The sequence below is a fragment of the Aegilops tauschii genome, chromosome 2 (assembly GCF_002575655.3).
Source record: "Aegilops tauschii subsp. strangulata cultivar AL8/78 chromosome 2, Aet v6.0, whole genome shotgun sequence".
NCBI classification, from domain to species: domain Eukaryota; kingdom Viridiplantae; phylum Streptophyta; class Magnoliopsida; order Poales; family Poaceae; genus Aegilops; species Aegilops tauschii.
In genome coordinates this window covers 250,066,921-250,087,213 of record NC_053036.3, presented here as the reverse complement: position 1 = coordinate 250,087,213, position 20,293 = coordinate 250,066,921, and positions in this window count along the sequence as shown.

Genomic DNA, 20,293 nt, shown 5'->3' with positions numbered 1-20,293 from the left:
GGCAATGGAGCAAACGGGGAGAAGCGAGCGGAATGGGAAGAGATGGGCGACGGGGGCTCCGCCCCTCCCCATTTATAGCAGGAGAAGGCCAACCAGCACCCCCCATGACCATAGGTAATGATGGTTTTTCCTTGCATGCAGCAGGGACTCGTCAAGTCGGGCAGTTGCCGAGGCAGCGTGGGGAAGCGGAGACGCCCACGTCCAATCAAGTGCCACGCGTCGACCAGGGCCGCAGGCTATTGGAGCCCGCGGCGCTCCACACTTGCCCTTTGGCTTCGCCGCGAAGTCAAGTCGGAGCGCGCCTTGGGCCCGGGGGCTACTATCGGCTTTCTGGGAACAGGGGTCCCCAGACTTTCCTGCCTACGGCCCACGGCGTGGCTCTGCGAGCGGGCCCGTACGGCCGATCTTCACCAGCAAGCACTCAAGACCCTCGCGAGGGGCCATGCCTCGCAAGGCGGATGACACAAGACCTCCTCGGGAGCAGCCTCACCACGCTGGCTCGCTAGGGGCGGAGAGATCAAGGCAAGGCAAACCTCGCGAGGTTCCAATGACGCAAGCCATCACGATCGAGACCAGGCGGGCGCCAGCGCACAATGTCCTTGCTTCCTCTTTGGTGCTAAGGAGGCAAGCGCAGGCGAGGATTACCGAGGCGTCAAGCAAAGGTTTCCATATCGGTGCAACGAGACCAGACCAGCAGGACGGCAGGACGGAGGTCACCGTGGAGCCCAAGACGGCGTGACCATCAGAGCCTTTGGTAGGCGAAGACCACCTTTAGTCAGGATAGCTTGTACTAGCTGTCCCCTTTCAAATTGGCCGTTGTGGCATCCCTTCCCGCTCAATATTTGGGAAGAGGTCCAGGGCCTCTATAAATAGGACTAGCCACCAAAGTAGGAGGCATCTCAACTGAGCTCGAACTGATCTTGAGCAATCCTCACCCGCACACTAGCTCACCGAGCACAAGAACACGTCTCCTCAGGAGGTTGTTCTTCCCTTGTACTGTTCATCCTCAGCCCACCACCACCACACTTGAGTAGGGTATTACACCACAACGGTGGCCCGAACCAGTATAAATCTTGTGTCCTCGTGTTCTTTGGGTTCGGCAAGCTAGTCCGTGAGATCGTGGAGTGTGAGAGTGTGGGAGAGGAGAGGTCTTCGTGCGCACCCCAGTGTTCGAACCTCAAGGGTTTTGCCGGAACCCGAAATCCGACACACACACTCACTTGGTGACGGTTCCAAATGTCGTCGCGGAATGGGGTTAAAAATCGTTTGTTTAGGACCGACGCGCACCAGTGTCACATGGACCAATCTGAGAATCCAGTAGAAAGATTGAACAGAGGAGATGAACTAGGGTTTGACATGAGTTGGTGTTGTTGAAGATGTTGATGAAGATTGGTCTGCCAAAGATGAGAGGTTGTTGGTGATGACGATGGCTCCGATTTTCCCCTCCGGGAGGAAAGTTCCCACGGCGGAATCGCTCTGTTGGAGGGCAAAAGTGCTCCTGCCCAAGTTACGCCTCGAGACGGCGGTGCTCCATCACTAAAGTCCTCTCATTATTTTTTTTCTAGGTCAAAAGACCTTATATACAAGAAGGTGGGCACCTGGCAGCCCCCTCAGGTAGTTATTTTCTCCAATATTTATTATATATTCCAAAAATATTCTTCGTAATATTTCAGCACATTTGGAAATGTGCAGAATAGGTATCTCTGACATAGCTTTTTCAGGTCCAAAATTCCAACTGCCGGTATTCTCCCTCTTGGTGTAAACCTTGCATATTACGAGAGAAAAGGCATTAGAACTACTCCACAAAGTGTTATAAAACATAAAAACAATATAAATAACAGTAGGAAAACATGATGCAAAATGGACGTATCAACTCCCCCAAGCTTAGACCTCGCTCGTCCTCAAGCGAAAGCCGATATCGAGAATCATGTCCACATGTTTAGAGAGAGAGGTGTCGATAAAAACAAAATATGGACATAGTAGACTCATGCATATTATTATAACAACAACAAACTTTATCCTAAAACTTTATTATAAAACTTTATCATATAACTTCTCATGAACAAGTAACAATTCATCACAACATCAAAGTAGAAAGCATAAACTTTATTGAAAACCAACAAACTACGTTCTCAGTCAACTTTGGAACTACGATTTATCATATTTTAAGGAAGGGTCTCGTATCGGAACCTTTTGGCAAGTCCACATACTCAACCATCATTTAATCTTATGTGATTGCTAACAGTCACAACATATATATGAGCAAAAAGTTTCAACTGGACATATAGAAAGATAGGGGCTTATAATTTCACCTCCCAACTCATTCACCTCAAGGGTCATGTCAACAATAGTACTCTACTAGGGAAAAGCTTATACATAGAGACTTATCACTAGCGCTGGTTGAAACACGGCGCTGCTGCTATCTAACAGTGGCGCGCCCTAAAAAAGCACGCTACTGCTACATAAATAGTAGTAGCGCGTCCTTCATAAAAAGTTCTACTACTATAACTGTTACACCATTGCCGCCAGGCTTGGTATAGTAGTAGCGCCCTTCTAAGGACCGCGCTACTGCTAACAAAATAGGAGCAGCACATTTTAAGGCGGCACTGCTGCTACTAAGAAAAGGAAAGGAAAAGAAAAAAAAGGAAAGAAAAAAAGAAAAGGAAAATTAAAGAAAAAGAAAAATATAAGCAATAGCAGCAGCGCGTTTTCACGGAAGCGCTATAGCTACTATAGCAATAAAACATTTTCACGAACAAGTGCCATAGCTAAAAACTTATCTATAGCAGCAGCGCATTTCGTCAGAAAGCGCTCTAGCTAAGTAGCTACAGCGCTTGTGGGGCGCTACTTCTAAGTTTGACTTGCCCCTGCGCGGGCATTCCTCCTTCCCCCAATTCCCCATTCTTCTCACGTCTCCCTACCTCTCCCTCACCGTCCCTGCCTCCGTCGCCGTCACCGGAGCCGCCACCGGAGCTGCACGCCCTCGACGCCCCCGGAGTCACCCTCGTCCGCTCCTCGCCGCCCCTGCCTCCCTCGACGCCCCTACCTCCCTCTTCATCACCGGAGCCGCCGTAGACGCCACCGGAGCCACCCTCGACGCCCTCTGCGCCACCGTCTCCCCCGAGCACCTCCCCGCAACTGTTCCCCCGAGCACCCTCTCTGTGAGCCCCCACCCCTCCTCTCTAGGTTAATTTTCTTAGGTGAATTTAGTTATGAACCCTAGGAATTAGCTAGGTTAAGTAGGTTAACTAGGCAGGTTAAGTAACTAAGTGAACTAGCTAGGTTAATTTCGTTCATTAGGTTAACTAGTTAGGTAAACTAGGTTCGCTAGGTTAGAGCAAAAATTTAGTTTAGAGCAAAAATTTAGTTATGGCAGTAGGGTTTAACTAGGGCAGGAGGGTTTAGAGCAAAAATTTAGTTAGGGAAGTATGGTTTAATTATGGTTTTTGTTTTCATAGATGTTTTTTTAAGAACAAAATAAAGAAAATGTTGCAGTAGTGCTGCTAGTAGTATATATAGTGGTACTAGTAGATGTTAATTAGGTTAGGGCAGTAGTAGTACTAGTAGATGTTAATTAGTTGTTTTTTAGTTAGGGCAGTAGGGTTTTACTAGGTTAATTAGGTTAGTAGTGCTGCTACTAGTAGTGGTACAATAGGTTAATTAGGTGAAGATAAATGAATGAAATTAGTAGTTAACTGATTTTTTTTCATTTCATCATTATAGAGCACTAAAGTTAACTGAATTTTGTTCTATTAGTAATTAACTGAATTTTCTTCTAACTTAGTTTTTAAATTAGATGTTAATTAGGGCAGTTGTGTTTAGTTTAGACAAAAATTCAATATAAAAATATAAATTTCTATTAGCAGGACAAGGGTATTACGCATCTTCGCGGCCCGAACCTGGGTAAACGATCCGTGTGCTTCCTGTAAGACCTGCTCTTCTCACAACCACGCGTCCGCCGACCGTAGAAGGGACTCCAGTGATCCCATAGGTGTCGTTTTCCCCGACACCTACTCTGAGATTGTAAAGGATAATCCGACAGTTACGGAAGAGCAGTTCGAAATATTCAAGAAGACTTGCATTACCGAAGATGTCAAAGAAAAATCAGAGTACATGAAGGGGCTCCAAGAGAGGAACAGGGGGTGCCACCACCTCGGAAGCTGTGGTTACGCGGGGAAGAGGCCCATATAGGCCAAGGAGGACGCGGAACGCGAAAGTCTGGGGATCCCAGACCCCTTGGCGGAGTTCACCATCCCGTAGGAGCGCGACATCATCAGGGCCCGGTACCTTTGGGACCCCGTCAACAAGGTTTCCATACGGACGTGGTCACGAAGGAGTTCATGAGACTGCTGGTAATTATTAATTTACCCCCTAATTTTAGCTTGTGATCAGTTCTACTGCACGTTTAGTCACATTTGTAAATGATCCTTGTTCCTTTTGCAGAGAGAGCAGCACAGGATCGCGGCCGAAAGCGACTCACCGTCTGAGCCATTGGCGAGGCCCAAGTGGGACACCCCATTCAACCGGGCCTTGAACATATTGAAACGACTCCCGGTGGACACTCGATCGTCGTATGGACGTGTACACGGCGTCAGAGACGGCGCCACGTGGAAGAAGTACTACCGTGAGACCATGGAGGAGAGGAAGGAAAGACGGAGGTTAAATGAAGAAAACATCGAAAAGAAGGTTGAGAATGCGGTTGAAAAGAAAATGTTGCAGCAGTGCTGCTAGTAGTATATATAGTGGTACTAGTAGATGTTAATTAGGTTAGGGCAGTAGAAGTACTAGTAGATGTTAATTAGTTGTTTTTTAGTTAGGGCAGTAGGGTTTTAGTAGGTTAATTGGGTTAGTAGTGCTGCTACTAGTAGTGGTACAGTAGGTTAATTAGGTGAAGATAAATGAATGAAATAAGTAGTTAACTGAATTTTTTTCATTTCATCATTATAGAGCACTAAAGTTAACTGAATTTTGTTCTATTAGTAATTAACTGAATTTTCTTCTAACTTAGTTTTTAAATTAGATGTTAATTAGGGCAGTTGTGTTTAGTTTAGACAAAAATTCAATATAAAAATATAAATTTCTATTAGTGCTGCAAGTCTAGTAGGTTCTTAATTTGTACTGATTTTTTATTATGAAAGAAATTTAGGACATAATTTGAATTGAGTTCTAGGGTTCATAATTTGAAATTTAGGAAAGAAATTGGGTTCTAGGGTTCATAATTTATATTAGGACATAATTTTTATTAGGACAAGAATTTAGGACAGAAATACGTAAGGGTTCTAGGTTTCTAGGGTTCATCCATCTATATTTCGGTTTTGAATTGAGTTTCAGAGAGCATGAGATTCGTGTAGATTTTCTTGAAGTGTCAAACACTAGGAGATGCAAATTTGAAGTGGTCAGGTTATATGCAAATTCCTCAATAGTGTTTGCTCATGTATATCTACTATTGTAGTTGCTCATGTACAGGTTCTTAAGTGGTCCTGTTATATGCAACATTGTAGTGGTTCGATTGTGCCCAAGTAGCCTTTTGTTATTTGCAGGGAATGATTCATAGTGGCCTATGTTTTGCCGGAAGGTTGATTGATTTTCATTCCAAAAAAATTTAGGCGCTCAATTTGTCCAGTTTGTGGCAAAGGTCATGCCGAAATTTTCCCTAAATTTCGGCATGACTTGCGCTACAAACTAGGACATATCGAGTGCTCGGGATTTGCGGCAACGAGAATGAATCAAGATTCCTGCAAAACATTGCCCTTTTTTCTATGTCATTATTCATTTTATTAGGTCTAGAATTAATTGACTAGATTAAATCATAGCAAACATGGCTAGCAACGATGAAGGACAGGGTTCTGGTGATTGCAACGTCTATGCGGCGGCAGACGTCTATTTGAACCTTCTCGATGAGCAATGGTTGTTGCAGGGCCCACCTCTCACATCCGAGACTGAGACCGACAACGAGACTGGCGCTGAGACTGACACCGGCGCCGAGACCAGCACCAAGACTCGTGAAGCTAGTATAGAACCGAAACCAAAGAGGAAACGACGCCCAAACCAGCTCATCACTACTAGACTGGTGGTCACGGAGGTGGACGACAGCAATTTTGAGCCAAAAGATCCTGCATAAGTGCACACGTGCTACGGCAATCAAATAGGCTACATCCTATAGGCAACCGCCACCATCAACAATGAGAAACTAAAGAAGATACCAGATATGGAGCAGTCCCTCCTAACTAAGCTGCACCAGGTATTCTTGTTCCCGGGCCGGGACGAAATCATATATACCGATCCAGGTAAAGACCCAACAATGAAGAAGATAAGCAAACACGCCATAAGCAGGTTTACCAGCGTGTTGTCCGCCTGGAAAGTAAGGGTGAAACATCGGATCATCGACAAAAAGGAACCCTACTGTCGGTGTGCAAAAGTAGGGGCTCTCCTTTTGACCCCTTTACTTGTGCATGGGCAGTCAGAGCCTCGCGCCGCGGCCGCACATAGCGGGGCAGAGGAGGGAAGTCGGAGGGAAACCAAAGCGCAAGGCAAACAAAGCAACCCCAATACCAGAAGCATAAAAGAGCAAAGGGGCTAGGTGGACTCCCCCGGCAAGACCCTTGCCGAGGCGGCCTCCGCGGCCCCGGCAAGGCGCTTGCCAGGGCAAATTGCCCGACGTCGGCAGAGCGAGCCACCCTTGAGCCCAAGGGTTCCAAACGTAACCAACAACTACATTGGACCCAGGGCTCGGGAGGCACCTCTGTGGTGGCATGTAGATCTATGTCAAGATCATAGATACATGAGATCAGATGAGGACCAGAAGACGACGATCCTCGGCGGGATTCTAGCCGAGGAAACCTACAAGACCCCCGGCAAGAGCCTTGCCGGGGACGACCGCAGCGCCACGGCAAGACCCTTGCCGGGCCCCCCAGCAAGACCTTTCCCGAGGGAATCAGCAGGGCCACAACCAGGCCCGCACCAGCCAAGACTCCACCATCGTTCCCAAGCAGCTGCTAGCTCAACAAGCTAGGCAGGCACCAGCATGGCGACGGGCGGCCTCTACGACGACTCAGCAAGCACCTGCGTGGTGGCATGCATATCTTCGTGAATCCTCCACCACCGCGCCACCTCAGCAGCCTACCTGCCTACATGGCACCGCACGCTTCGCTGGCCTGGGTGCGTGTCGATGCGAGGCGGGGCGGCGACGGACGGGACGGGCCTCGTTCCCGTCCCCGATAAAGCTGATGGACACCTAAGTAGCGCATTTAATCCGCTTTGTCCTATAACGCCGGGTGGTAAGCTCACGCATTGTAGACCTTTCCACCTCCTGTGTGCCAATGTGGCGACCCCTTTCGCCTTTAAAAGGAGGCCCGAGGCGACCAGGAGAGGGATTCAGCTCTTTTGAGCAAGTTACACCCCGTAGCTAGCTCAAGAACACAAGAACGCTCAATACATCCACCAAAGCAGGACTAGGGTATTACGTATCTTCGCGGCCCGAACCTGGGTAAACGATCTGTGTGTTTCCTGTCAGACCTGCTCTTCTCACAACCGCGCGCCCGCCGACCGTAGAAGGGATTCCAGTGATCCCATAGGTGTCCTTTTCCCCGACATCTTGGGCACGCCATGTAGGGGGCGCAGTTGTGAGAATCTGGTCTGGCGGTCAGCCTAGCAGTTCTTCATCGCCATGGCCTCTAAAGAAGAAGACAGCCAAGAGGACAGCCCCGCCTGCGAGCGCGAAGGGCGCTGGTGCGGCGACAGGAAAGCTATGTCATGCCGAATTTTAAATATTCCTTTTTATATAAGGTTATTCCCCTCGGAGATCTTTTCCTTTGTATGGAAAACCTACACGCAATGGGGCCGTTCCATTATTGGCAATGCCCTTACTCTGTTTCAAGTCCGCTCAACGGCTTAATCGGCCGCGTCGAGAATGGCACGGTAGCCTTCCGCAATTGGCAACGCTCTCGATTCTGACTCGAGTCAAGCTCGACAGTTCGGGCGGCCGTATTGAGAGCGGTAAGGTGGTTCGCCTGGTAGCAAGCACACCCAGCAGGCCATTGGGGATCCGTCCCTGAGGTGCCGCCTTGGGTTTACGCGCTGGAAAGCCTGCCCGATTAACGTAGGGTGAACATACAAAGGGGGATTGAACAGGAAAGTAACATGCATAATATCAAAAGTACTGCAGGGTTATATTACATCACTTGTTGCCGCAGTTCTAACTAAAGATAAAAATTGTCTTGGTTGTGAACCTGCAGCAATGCAAATAAATGGGGTGCATAGTCCTGGCGCTGGCCCTCTACCCTCTGGATTCCATCGATGCCGTTGATGACGGGCTCGATACGCTCCCTGAGTGGCGCGAGGTCCACATCCTCCGGCAAGCTCTCCAGCGTAGCGTCGAAGTTGAGGTTGGGATTCCAGTATGCCACCTTGGTGAGAACCTTGGTCATGGCACCCCGGCAAAGCCTTCGGGCCTCATTGGCAAGGAAAGTCGCCCTAGTGGAGCGGAAATGCTCCAGGGCTCCAAGAACAACCTCGAAGAATAGGGTCAGCCTGGCGTTGGAGGTCGTGCTCTGATCCTGGGCGTACCTCACATTTGGCATACCCATGGTGGCCAGCTGCATGGTGATCCTGCCAGCGACGTCCTCGAGGCGGCTGATCCAGCGATTCTCTCCCTCCACAAAATCCTTGTGTTTGGCGGCTTCGTTCTTCCGCTGCAGCTTCTCGGCCTCCAGATCCTTGGCCAGGGTCTCCTCCCGAGCCTTGGCCTCTCAGAGCATCTCCTCAAGGCCCTCCAGCTTCAGCTTCAGGTCTTTGATGGAGTCGTTGGCCTTGGAGAGCTGCTCAGCCTTGCCGAGGACTGCGCCCTGCGCCTCCGCCGGGGCACCGTTGAGCATGTCCTTCTCCTAGGCCAGCTTCTGGGTCTGGTCCTTCAGCTCGTCCCGCTCCACCTCCAGCTCCTTCACCCTGTCAGCGTGAGCCAGAGCCTGGCCATCGAGTTCCTCCTTGTGCCTCTACTCCAGCTCCTGGGTCCGCTGCACGATGAGCTTCTCCACCTCCTCATCCTTGCCGCGGAGCGTTGCGGCAAGCTTCTCCTCACGTGCGGCAAGATCCTCCTCCTGGGAGTTCAGTGCGGCCTGGTGCTGGGTTCGAGCGGCCTCGGCTTCGGCGGCCAGGTTCTTCGCCGTCTCCTGGGCATTCTTGATGTCGGCCCGCTTCATGGTGAGCTCCACCTCGCGGTTGGCCAGCTCGCCCTGGGCGGCCTTCAGCTCCTCACAAGCTTGGCGGAACCAAGTTTGCGCCTCGGCGACGTGCTTCTCGAGGTCCGGCTCCGCCTTGTCCACCACCGCCATCCTGGACTTGGCCTTGTCCAGGCAAGCGCGGTGAAGCGCACAGAGCTTCTGGAAATTGGCGCCCATGGCCTGGAGGAGCTGCTCTTCCTAGGAACCGCGGCCACCGACGCTCGGCTCGTAAACAACCTCAAGCCCGGCGGCGGCGAGCACCTCATCATCGAACACCTCCCCCTCGACAGGCGCCCCGGTGCTCGCCGTCCCTGGGAGGTGGACGAACAGGTCGTCGCTCACCCTCAGGTACCTGCCTGAGCCAGAGGCAGCGGAGGAGGAAGGTTGGTCATCAACCACCTCCTCCTCGGCGGCGGCCTTGTCGGACTCCTCGGCAGCCGCCTTCCCGGGCTCCCCGGCAGGCCCCTTGGCAGCGTCCTCAGCGGCACCCTTGGCGGCCTCCTCGGTGGCGATCTTCTCGGCCTCCGCTGCAGCATCCTTGGCGACATCCTCGATGACGGTGTCTATATCCTCCGGGTCTGCCGAGGGAGGATCGGGATACCGAGAAAGGGATGAGACGCAGCCCAGACCAAGATTCAGAAAGAACAGAAAAAGAACAGGGCCGGAAGGTGAGTCACTTACCAGTCACTTACCAGTGCCGGGCTAGGAAGCAGAGGTCCCCTCCCCGCCAACATATGGCGCTGAGGCGAGGCCACCAGCACCCCAGTTCGCCTCCTCCTCCTCTGTGTGCATGGGCTCAGTGCTTGGCGCCCTTGCTGGGGACGCCCCTCGGGGTGGCGTGGTCGATGGGGGCGGCATGTTGGGGGTGGCCCCCAGTGGCTCCTCCTGCTGCTGTCCCCTCCTGCAACCACGGCAAGGTCAGCACCAAGGGATCGTACCCCCAATGCATATCGACGAGGGGTGAGTGATGAACTTACGCTGGGGACTTTGCCGGGGGCAGCGGTCCGGGCTGCTCAACACCACCAGCGGTGTACCGGAAGTACCTGCCGGGGGCTGGCCGGTCGCCGAAGCCCTGGCCCTCTTCACCCTCTAGGCCAGTGTCTCCGCATCCCTTCAAAGAAGAAGAACAGATAAAGACAAGCGGCACAGATTGAGGGGACAGAGATGACAAAATGGAGCAAGATGCTTACTCATCCTCCACCTCCTCTTCTGCCGCCTTCCTCTTCCTCCTTGGGCTGAGGGACCTGAAGTCGAAGATGACCTCCACGTCGACATCTGCCGGAGGAGGGGAAGCCGACGGAGTCCAGGGGCGCTTGGACGAAGAAGAGGTAGCTGCCTTCTTCGTCGCCACCGTGGCTTTCACCACTTTCCTCGCCGCTGCGGCCCTTGTCTGGTGCGCGGACCCCTGTTGGGCTTGCCGCGGTTGCACGGCCCTGCCGGGCCGGACCGGCTCGCCGGAGGTGGCTCGCCACAGGACTCGCCCTCTCCCTAGGGCTGGGGGATCAACAACCTCGGCCTCCTCCTCCGATGACTCCTCGACAACATCCTCGATGAGAGGGGCTCCAGTGCCGGCGCTGCTAGCCTCCCCAGCGGACTGCGCCCACTGGACAAGCTCCTTTTCCTCTGCGGCCGCCGCGGCCTTGTCCTCCACACCGCCGGTGCTGCCGGCCTTCTTGGCGAGCTCTGCCTCCACCGCCCTGGCGGCGATGTAGTCCAGCTTCGCCTGGGTGGTGTCCTAGACAAGCCGTGGCTCGGCCCGGACATATTTCTCCTCCAAGGAGTCAAAGAACTCCTGCACGTGATCCTCCGGCGGCTCGGCCCATGTTGGGACGAGGCCGTGCATGTTGAACTCCGACATCATGGCGATGGTGTCATTTTGGCACGAGTTGTTGCTCAGCGGGACCACCCCCGCCGGCAACTTGAACAAGGGCCCCTTGGCGACCTTACCGGCCTTCGCGGCCTTGCCGGACCGCTCAACCTCGCCGTCGCGGTTCATGTCAAGCTGGAAGAGCCGCTGGCAGAAGTGGGCGTGCCCCATCACCGTGAAGTTGTGGTCCAGGCGAGGGCGGAGCCTCATGATATCGGCGACGTTCGTAAAGAGCCAGGCCGGCCTCGCCTTGTTCTGTAGCAGGGCGATTCGGCGGCGGATGAAATCCGCCCCGATCATCTTAAGGGTGAGCCCGGCCTCCGTGAGACGGAGAATCCTGGTGGTGGCCTTCGTGAGCTTCTTGTTGTTGACATCGACATCGCTCCAGTCGTTTCTGCGGACCGGCGGCGCCTGGCGAACCTCGCAGAATGCTGGTGGGTCCTTCTCCTTAATCCAGCACCACCGGCCTCGCCACTCCTCCCACCTCTCCTTCTGGGCGCCGTCCGGATATGCCTCTTTCTCCTGGGTCCTAGGGATCCAGGCGACGCAACCGGAAATGGCGCCCCCCTTTTGGATGCGAGGGAAGAAATAGTGGCGAAAGAGCACCGTTTTGGGATGCACCCCGGCGAAACCCTCGCAGAGGGGCGCAAAAAGAGCCATACACGCCATGGCATTTGGACTAAAATCCAGATGGTGGAAGCCATAGGTGTGCATCGTGTCGGTGAAGAAATTAGAGAAGGGGGGCAGAGGCCGCAAGAAAAGTAGTCGACGAAGAACGGGTACCGATTCGAGCCGGCTTCGGCGAAGGCGGCGGGGATGACGTGCGTGGCCGGATGCCCCGTGGTCTCTCTTCCCGTCTTGCACCCCCACAGGTGCTTGAAGTAGTCCCGAAGCTCAACCGCGTTGACCGTCGATGCGAAGTAGGCGTGATGTGTCCAACGCACCGCCAACCCGCTCTCCGGCGGCTCCTTCTCCCTGGCGTCCTTGGCCAATCCCTTGCCTCTGCTAGTCTTGGGTGCCATTGCGGCTGCAAGAAGTGAGGAATGGACGATGGCGAAGGCGCGGCGGCGGCAAGCGAAGGCAAGAGCTTGAGAAGAAGGAAGCAGGGGACGGCGGTTCCGAGATTGGGGAAAGCACGACGGGTAAATGAGCAGTGTGCCCGCGGTTATTCCTTTTTATGGGGAAGGCGTGGGCCGCCTCTTTTCCCATTAACTGCGATGTGACGCATGCGTGCGGAATCCGCCCCACGCATGACCCCAGGTCACACACGACCCTCCACGTCGTGCGTTCAACGAGGGTCGTGGGGAAGCACAGCAGACAAAATGTTACTGCGGTAAAAATCCCGCCCCAACTGCCTGCGCACCGTTCTGGGCCTGGCCCATCAATGTGTCGCGCTTATGTGTGGCCTAGGCCCAGGGGCTCCTATTGGTGTGCAAAAGGAGGGGCTCTCCTTTTGACCCCTTTACTTGTGCATGGGCAGTCAGAGCCGCGCGCGCGACCGCACATAGCGGGGCAGAGGAGGGAAGCCGGAGGGAAACCAAAGCGCAAGGCAAACAAAGCAACGCCAAGACCAGAAGCATAAAAGAGCAAAGGGGCGAGGTGGACTCCCCCAGAAAGACCCTTGCCAGGGAGGCCTCCGTGGCCCCTGCAAGGCACTTGCCGGGGAAAATTGCCCGACGCCGGCAGAGCGAGCCACCCTTGAGCCCAAGGGTTCCAAACGTCACCAACAACAACATTGGACCCATGGCTCGGGAGGCACCTCTGTGGTGGCATGCAAATCTTTGTCAAGATCATAGATACATGAGATCAGATGAGGACCAGAAGACGACGATCCTCGGCGGGATTCTAGCCGAGGAAACCTACAAGACCCCCGGTAAGAGCCTTGCCGGGGACGACCACAGCGCCACGGCAAGACCCTTGCCGGGCCCCCCGGGAAGACCCTTGCCGAGAGCATCAGCAGGGCCACAACCAGGCCCGCACCACCCAAGAATCCACCGCCGTTCCCAAGCAGCTGCTAGCTCAACCAACTGGGCAGGCACCTGCGTGGCGACGGGCGGCCTCTACGCTGACTCAGCAAGCACGTGCGTGGTGGCATGCAGATCTTCGTGAAGGTTCCACCACCGCGCCACCTCTGCAGCCTGCCTGCCTACATGGCACCGCATGATTCACTGGCCCGGGAGCGTGTCGATGCGAGGCGAGGCGGCGACGGACAGGACGGGCCTCGTTCCCGTCCCCGATAAAGCTAATGGACACCTAAGTAGCGCATTTAATGCGCTTTGTCCTGTAATGCTGGGCAATAAGCTCGCGCACTGTTGACCTTTCCACCTCATGTGTGCCACTGTTAGCGACCCCTTTCGCCTATAAAAGAAGGCCCGAGGCGAACATGAGAGGGATTCGGCTCTTTTGGGCAAGTTATACCCCGTAGCTAGCTCAGGAACACAAGAACGCTCAATCCATCCACCAAAGCAGGACAAGGGTATTACGCATCTTCGTGGCCCGAACCTGGGTAAACGATCCGTGTGCTTCCTGTAAGACCTGCTCTTCTCACAACCCCGCGTCCGCCGACCGTAGAAGGGACTCAAGTGATCCCATAGGTGTCGTTTTCCCCGACACCTACTCCAAGATTGTAAAGGATAATCCAACAGTTACGGAAGAGCAGTTCGAAATATTCAAGAAGACTTGCATTACCGAAGATGTCAAAGAAAATCAGAGTACATGAAGGGGCTCCAAGAGAGGAACAGGGGGTGCCACCACCTCGGAAGTCGTGGTTACGTAGGGAAGAGGCCCATATAGGCCAAGGAGGATGCGGAACGCGAAAGTCTGGGGTTCCCAGACCCCTTGGCAGAGTTCACCATCCCATAGGAGCGTGACATCATCAGGGCCCGGTACCTTTGGGACCCAGTCAACAAGGTTTTCGATACGGACGTCGTCACGAAGGAGTTCATGAGACTGCTGGTAATTATTAATTTACCCCCTAATTTTAGCTTCTGATCAGTTCTATTGCACGTTTAGTCACATTTGTAAATGATCCTTGTTCCTTTTGCAGAGAGAGCAGCACAGGATCGCGGCCGAAAGCGACTCACCGTCTGAGGCATTGGCGAGGCCCATGTGGGACACCCCATTCAACCGGGCCTTGAACATATTGAAATGACTCCCGGTGGACACTCGATCGTCGTATGGACGTGTACACGTCGTCAGAGACGGCGCCACGTGGAAGAAGTACTACCATGAGACCATGGAGGAGAGGAAGGAAAGACGGAGGTTAAATGAAGAAAACATCGACAAGAAGGTTGAGAATGCGGTTGAAAAGAAATCAACCGAGGCAATCAAAGCAGCGGTAGCTGTCGTAAGAGAGGAGATGGCAGCTTCGTATAGTGTCTTGCTTCCGGCTATCGTCAGTTGGAGCAAGAAAAATCCAAATAAAGAGGCAGCGGACATTCCCCTTTCCAACTTCTTCGGGAGCAGCTCGTTTAGCGCACCTACTCCCGCACCCGCTAGCATCCCGTCCTCCGTCTCTGGTGTGCTCAGTGAGGCTTCGTCTTTGGCTCAGCTCGACGCTCTCACGGTATCTGTCACACCGGCCCTCTTCAATATATCTATAATCTCCCGTTTCTGTTGCCTTTCCGATGTCTCATGTCGCAAACATGTCTTTGCAGGCCGATGTAACCCCGTGCACCATACTGTACACCATCAGCAGCCAGAAGGTCGACGTGGGGAAGGCAATGATAGTGAAGCCGAAGGAACAATTCTTCCACAACCGGCCGATCCCCCCTTACGTCATCAAGGTTTTCGTAGCTAGTGGCAAACCGGGCCACAAGAATTTGGCCCCTTCGATACTAGGGGGGATGACGACGAGACCCCGCGGCGGCTTGGCGATTGCAAGAGTTGGGTCCTATTGTAGCCAAAGAGCCTGCTTCCTCTGGAGGCGGCCGGGAGCACACCCACGACCACGCAGCCTCAGCAAGGTTTGAACATCAACACCCCACCTACCCAATTAGCGTCGCCTGTCGTGTCGGGTGATAGCGGACGGGGTGAGGAAGAGGCTCCATTAGTCGGTGATGACATCGCCACCATCGAAGAAGCAATGCATGATATCGATGCCATCGATGAGGATGAGGATGACACTCTACAGTATCTCAATACTAGCGCCTATGACGACGGAGGATTGATGGCTCAATTGTATGAGTACTGAGGGTTTGAGCATGATGAGTTGGTGCCTGAATTGCCGGAGGATGAACGTATTATAGAAGACCTTCCAGTAGCAAAGAAGCATAGGAAGAGACCGAGGAAAGGCAACAAAGCTGCTTCTATGAGCCAGCCGCCTCCGCAGCCTCGGGTTCAAGACCGTATACATGTCATAGGTGCGGCGAAATACCATATCCCCGGTGATCCAGTCCTTCCTAAGGCAGTGGTAGAAGCCATATACGGCGGTCTCAGGACACTTCATGACGGTGTGCTGCGAAGAGAGAAAAGCCTGATTGCCTCGCAAAATCCAGGATTCCCGCTTTACGTGGTTAACGTGATGCAGCAAAGTTTGTACGTCGACACATTCCCCGCGGAAAAGTTCTTCCTTTGATTCGATTACATCTTCGACATGTTTCACTTAAAAAGGCTAGATTTTATGTTTGTCCGCCTTTTTTCCTTGTACAGGAACTACATCATCAGGATTGAGCAGATACCTATACCTGTGTCGCTGACCCGTAATTCATGCACGAGGGCTTCTTGGCAGTCTGCGAAAAGCACCGTGAATATGCGAGTAACTACATCGCCGATTTCATGGTCGGCAATAAGGACAAGGAGACGATTCTCTTGCCTTATCATCCCATGTAAGTCATCCGCGGATATCCTTCCTTCGACTTCAATCATTCATTTGCACGCGTGGAGCCTAATTTGAGGTGTACTTATTTTGCGTTGCAATGGGCGCGCCGTCCTTATCATCCTTTACCCCCGATTCTCCCACGCTCTTTACTTGGACTCATCGAAGAACAAGAAGAAAAAGGATTACACCCACATCAAGTCTGTTCTCGATAGTGCTATCTTTAGCTACCGCCTATGGGGTGGAGAGATCACACTCAAGAAGACAAGGAACCGCAACGCCCGTCTTCGGCCATAAGTTCGACCTCTCCTGCATCCAGCAACTGAGTGGTACTCTCAGTGATGGATTCTATGTCCTCCACCAAATGCTGGAGTACAGACGGGATTAGCAGAACCTTCACATCTCACCTAGATCTGGCGATGCCTATATTGTGCAATGGGCAAAGAACATAGGAGATATCCTGGATCATCGACTCCGAGCTGAGTTGTATCGCATCTAGCGTGAACTTGCCCAAATCATCATGAAGGAGGTCCTCGGAAAAACAGGGACGTTCTACGAAGAAATGTCACGGGAAGACGCCCGAACATGCGTAGCCGCTCAGCGTCTCGACCTGAAGCCTTTCACTGCACTTGGGGACTATGTCCCTCACTTGGATGGATGGCATGACATGTTGGAGTGATTGACAATATATGACGATGTGTCCATTTAGTCCATACTTTGTCTATGACGAAACTTTGAGTTATGCACGACGAAAGTTTATTTGTGATGTAATTAAACTGTCCTCCTCAACTAGCGAAGATCACTCTAGTTAGGGCATTTTGGGTATGGAAAGCGCTACTGCTAAGTAGGTATAGCAGTAGCGCGTGTCAAAACGCGCTACTGCTAAACGTTAGTTGTAGCGTTGTATCAGTAGCGCAATGCCCCACGCTACTGATAGCCCTTAGACCCGCGCTACTGCTGGACTTTTCCCTAGTAGTGATAACTCATCCTCACTCATATTCAACTGGATATATGTGCCTAGAACTTTTCTCACCACATGATGCTTGCCAAAGAGAAAAATAAAAAGGAAGAGTAAAATACTTTGACTCTTGCATAAAAGTAAAAGATAGGCCCTTCGTAGAGGGAAGTAGAGGTTGTCATGCGCTTTATGGTTTTGTATGCACAATCTCTTAATGCAAAAGAATGTCATGTTATATTGCCCCTTATCATAGCAACCTTTATTATGCAGTCCGTCACTTTTATTACTTTGCCATCACAAGTTCGTACAACGCTTATTTTCCCTAACACTAAATGATCAAACACATTTAGGAGCAATTTTTATTTCCTTTTTGCACCGATGACAACGTACTTGAAGGATCTTATGCAATCCATATGTAGGTATGGTGGACTCTCAAAACATTGATTTGGGTTTAAGGGGTTTGGATGCACAAGTAGTATCTCTACTTAGTGCAGATTTTTGGCTAGCACCACATGTTGAAGGATCTATGACAATATAACTTCTATGTCAATATGAACAATCATAAATCATTACGTTGTCTTCATTGTCCAACGTCAACAATTTTGGGCTCACAATCATAAAAGATGTCCAAGATAGTGTATTTGCATGTGAATCTTCTCTTCCCTTATTAATTCTTTCATGAATTGCATCATTGATCAATGCTATGTTTGTCAACTTTCAATAAATTTTACCACTTATACTTTTCCTTATGTGATTTTATTACTTACCATAAGATTAGCATATGATCTTTTCCATTATTTTCTTTTATTTTGATTGAAACAAAAAGGTAAAGAAGCAAAAACTCAAACTAAACTTTATTATATAACTCTCACTCAATTACATAGATAGATAGATAACGCAACTAGCACTCAAAAATAGATCATACTAATCTTTTATTCAACTAAATCAAGAAATAGCTAAGGATCGAACTAAGATAGGTAAAGGTAATAAAAGTGATGGTGATACGATACCAGGGCATCTCCCCCAAGCTTGGCGCAAGCCAAGGAGAGTGCCCATACCCATGTATTCAAGTCTCCTTATTTGGTAATGAAGATGATCGTGGTGGTGAGTGTGACAACCTGGTTTTTGCCCTTTCTTATTTGCTTGAAATTTCATTTGAAAGTTTTTGAAACTTGGAGTTTCTGAATCTTTTCATTTGGACTTAAACACTTGGGCATCCTTGGCTTTCACCCAAGTGTTCACTTCTCTCCCAAACCATCACTTCACTTCTGATCCACCACAAAATAACCTTTGGAATATTTTTCTTAAATGAAAAATATTCATTTTCTCTCAAAAACCCTAAGCCAGATCTGTTTTCTTCAAGGCAACCCTAATTTTTATGGCTCAGAAAATTCTAAGATAATTCACAAATATTCTAGGGACCCTAGGGCACCTCCCTGAGTAAAAATATTTCATCACTTTTTGGAATATTTTTGCTTCAGAAAATCTTTTCTGTTCTGGACAGAAATGGTGGTTTCTGCAGCAACTACCATTTTACTTGCTCCATTTGACCTGAACTTTCTTGTGCATCTTTACCTTAGTAACTTATAACTAGCCTCCAAAGCACAGCCCCAAACTCCCAGCCATTTGACCACAGTAACATCACAAAGTTACTGACCAGAAACTTACCTGGCTTGTAATATCTTCTCTACTGCACCTGGATCCGAACCAAACCGTGGTAAACTTCAAAACTACCGAAAAAAACATGCCAGACATGATTTTTGGACGAAGGCTGGTCTAAGGAGAGAGTTCGCGCGGTGACCACGCGTGTTCACGATGCCAGGCATGCGTGTCGACGCGCTCTGGGTGACGCCGAGCGCACTGTTCGAGCGTGCTCACTTCCCCCGCCTGCCTAACCATACCAAACCCCGCCACCATCATCGTCTCGACGTCCTTAACTCCTCCCTGGCACTCGCCGGCGCCTGAGATCGCCGCAGCGAGCACGGGCAAGGTCCGGCCAGCCCAACAGTGCGGAGCGCACTTGGCTCGTCGCCATCACCTTGATCCCGTGCTCGTCTCCGCTCGCCCACAGTGGCCGCGTGACCTCCGTCGCCTTCTCCCGCTCTCACTGACGCCGCTCGTCGCCGGGCGCCGTGGACAGGTGTCCACGGTGGAGCCCGAAGCACCTTCACCGCTCACCTATAAATATAGCCACCCCCAGCCTCCTCGAGCACCATCCAGAAATCACACACACCCCACGATCGAGTAGGAAGCCGTAGCCCGGCCGGGCAAGCCTCGGGCCGCCGTCCCCGAGCTCGAGCTCGCCGGCGATCCCCTCTGGTCTCCGCGGTAGCTCCAGCGCCTCCAAGGCCTAGGCGACCCCTCCAAGGCCTCTGCCTCTCTCCGGTGAGGCCATCTCGCCCGCTTGGAGCCTCTGGAGTAACCTCTGCTCGCCGTCTTCCTCAACTCCGGCGACCTCCACGTTCTGCCTCCGCTTGCGAGCTAGTTTCCGACGCCGTCCGACCACCCCTAGCCACGCTACGGGTACGGGCAGGTGCGGCATCGTCCCCTCTCTCAATACCTCCCTCTCGTTTACGCCAAGGAGCCCTCGTCGCCGGCGAGAGCTCCGGCGAAGCCGCGACACTCTCTGTTTCTCTCTCCCTCTTCCCCCACCTGACTAGCGGGGCTTGCTAGTCAGCCACTCAGTACACGCGCGAAGCGGTACGAGTGGTGCCGCCCCTGGGCTTTACGCCTTCGACGTCACCCCCCCAGCTGTTTCTTTTTATTCAAATTCATTTATATTCCAAAGAGCTTCAAACAATTTTAACTTTTTAACCATAAGTCCAAATGAGATGATTCTTTTTGCATTGTGTTCTTTGAAAGGAAATCTAACAGCTCACCAAAGATGAGATTTTTCTGAGCTTTTTAGAATTTATGGTGAATTTCAGAAGTGTTCTTGATATTCTCTTTTTGTGTTTAAAATTATTTTCAGAAGGTGAGGCTTGTCTTGAGGATCACCAGGAGGCTTGTGAACCTCATCTGCACTAAGGCAAGCCACAGCAACATTTTTATGATGCCATTTCAATATTTGTGATTTTCGCACATAGATGAAATGATTAACCCATGCATTTAAATAATTATTAAATTATTTGTATTCTGTTAAGTATTGGTCAGTCGTTATGCTTGATTTACAAAATAGTTGAAACTAGTTTAAGTGGGTAAAGCAAGTTCAAATTTATTTGAGGTGATGTTAGAAATAATTTTGTTATGCATGTTAGTAATTATTTAAAGCTTTGTGTTTGCATTCTTAAATTGATAAAAATTTGTTAGAAAATATTTTGTTAAATACTTGTTTAATCATATTACTTGTCTTACAGAATGTTTGAACCCAACTTAGTGATAAAGAAATTAAGAGCTGTTGATAATGATATCTTTTGGTCAAGCATATGAAAAAT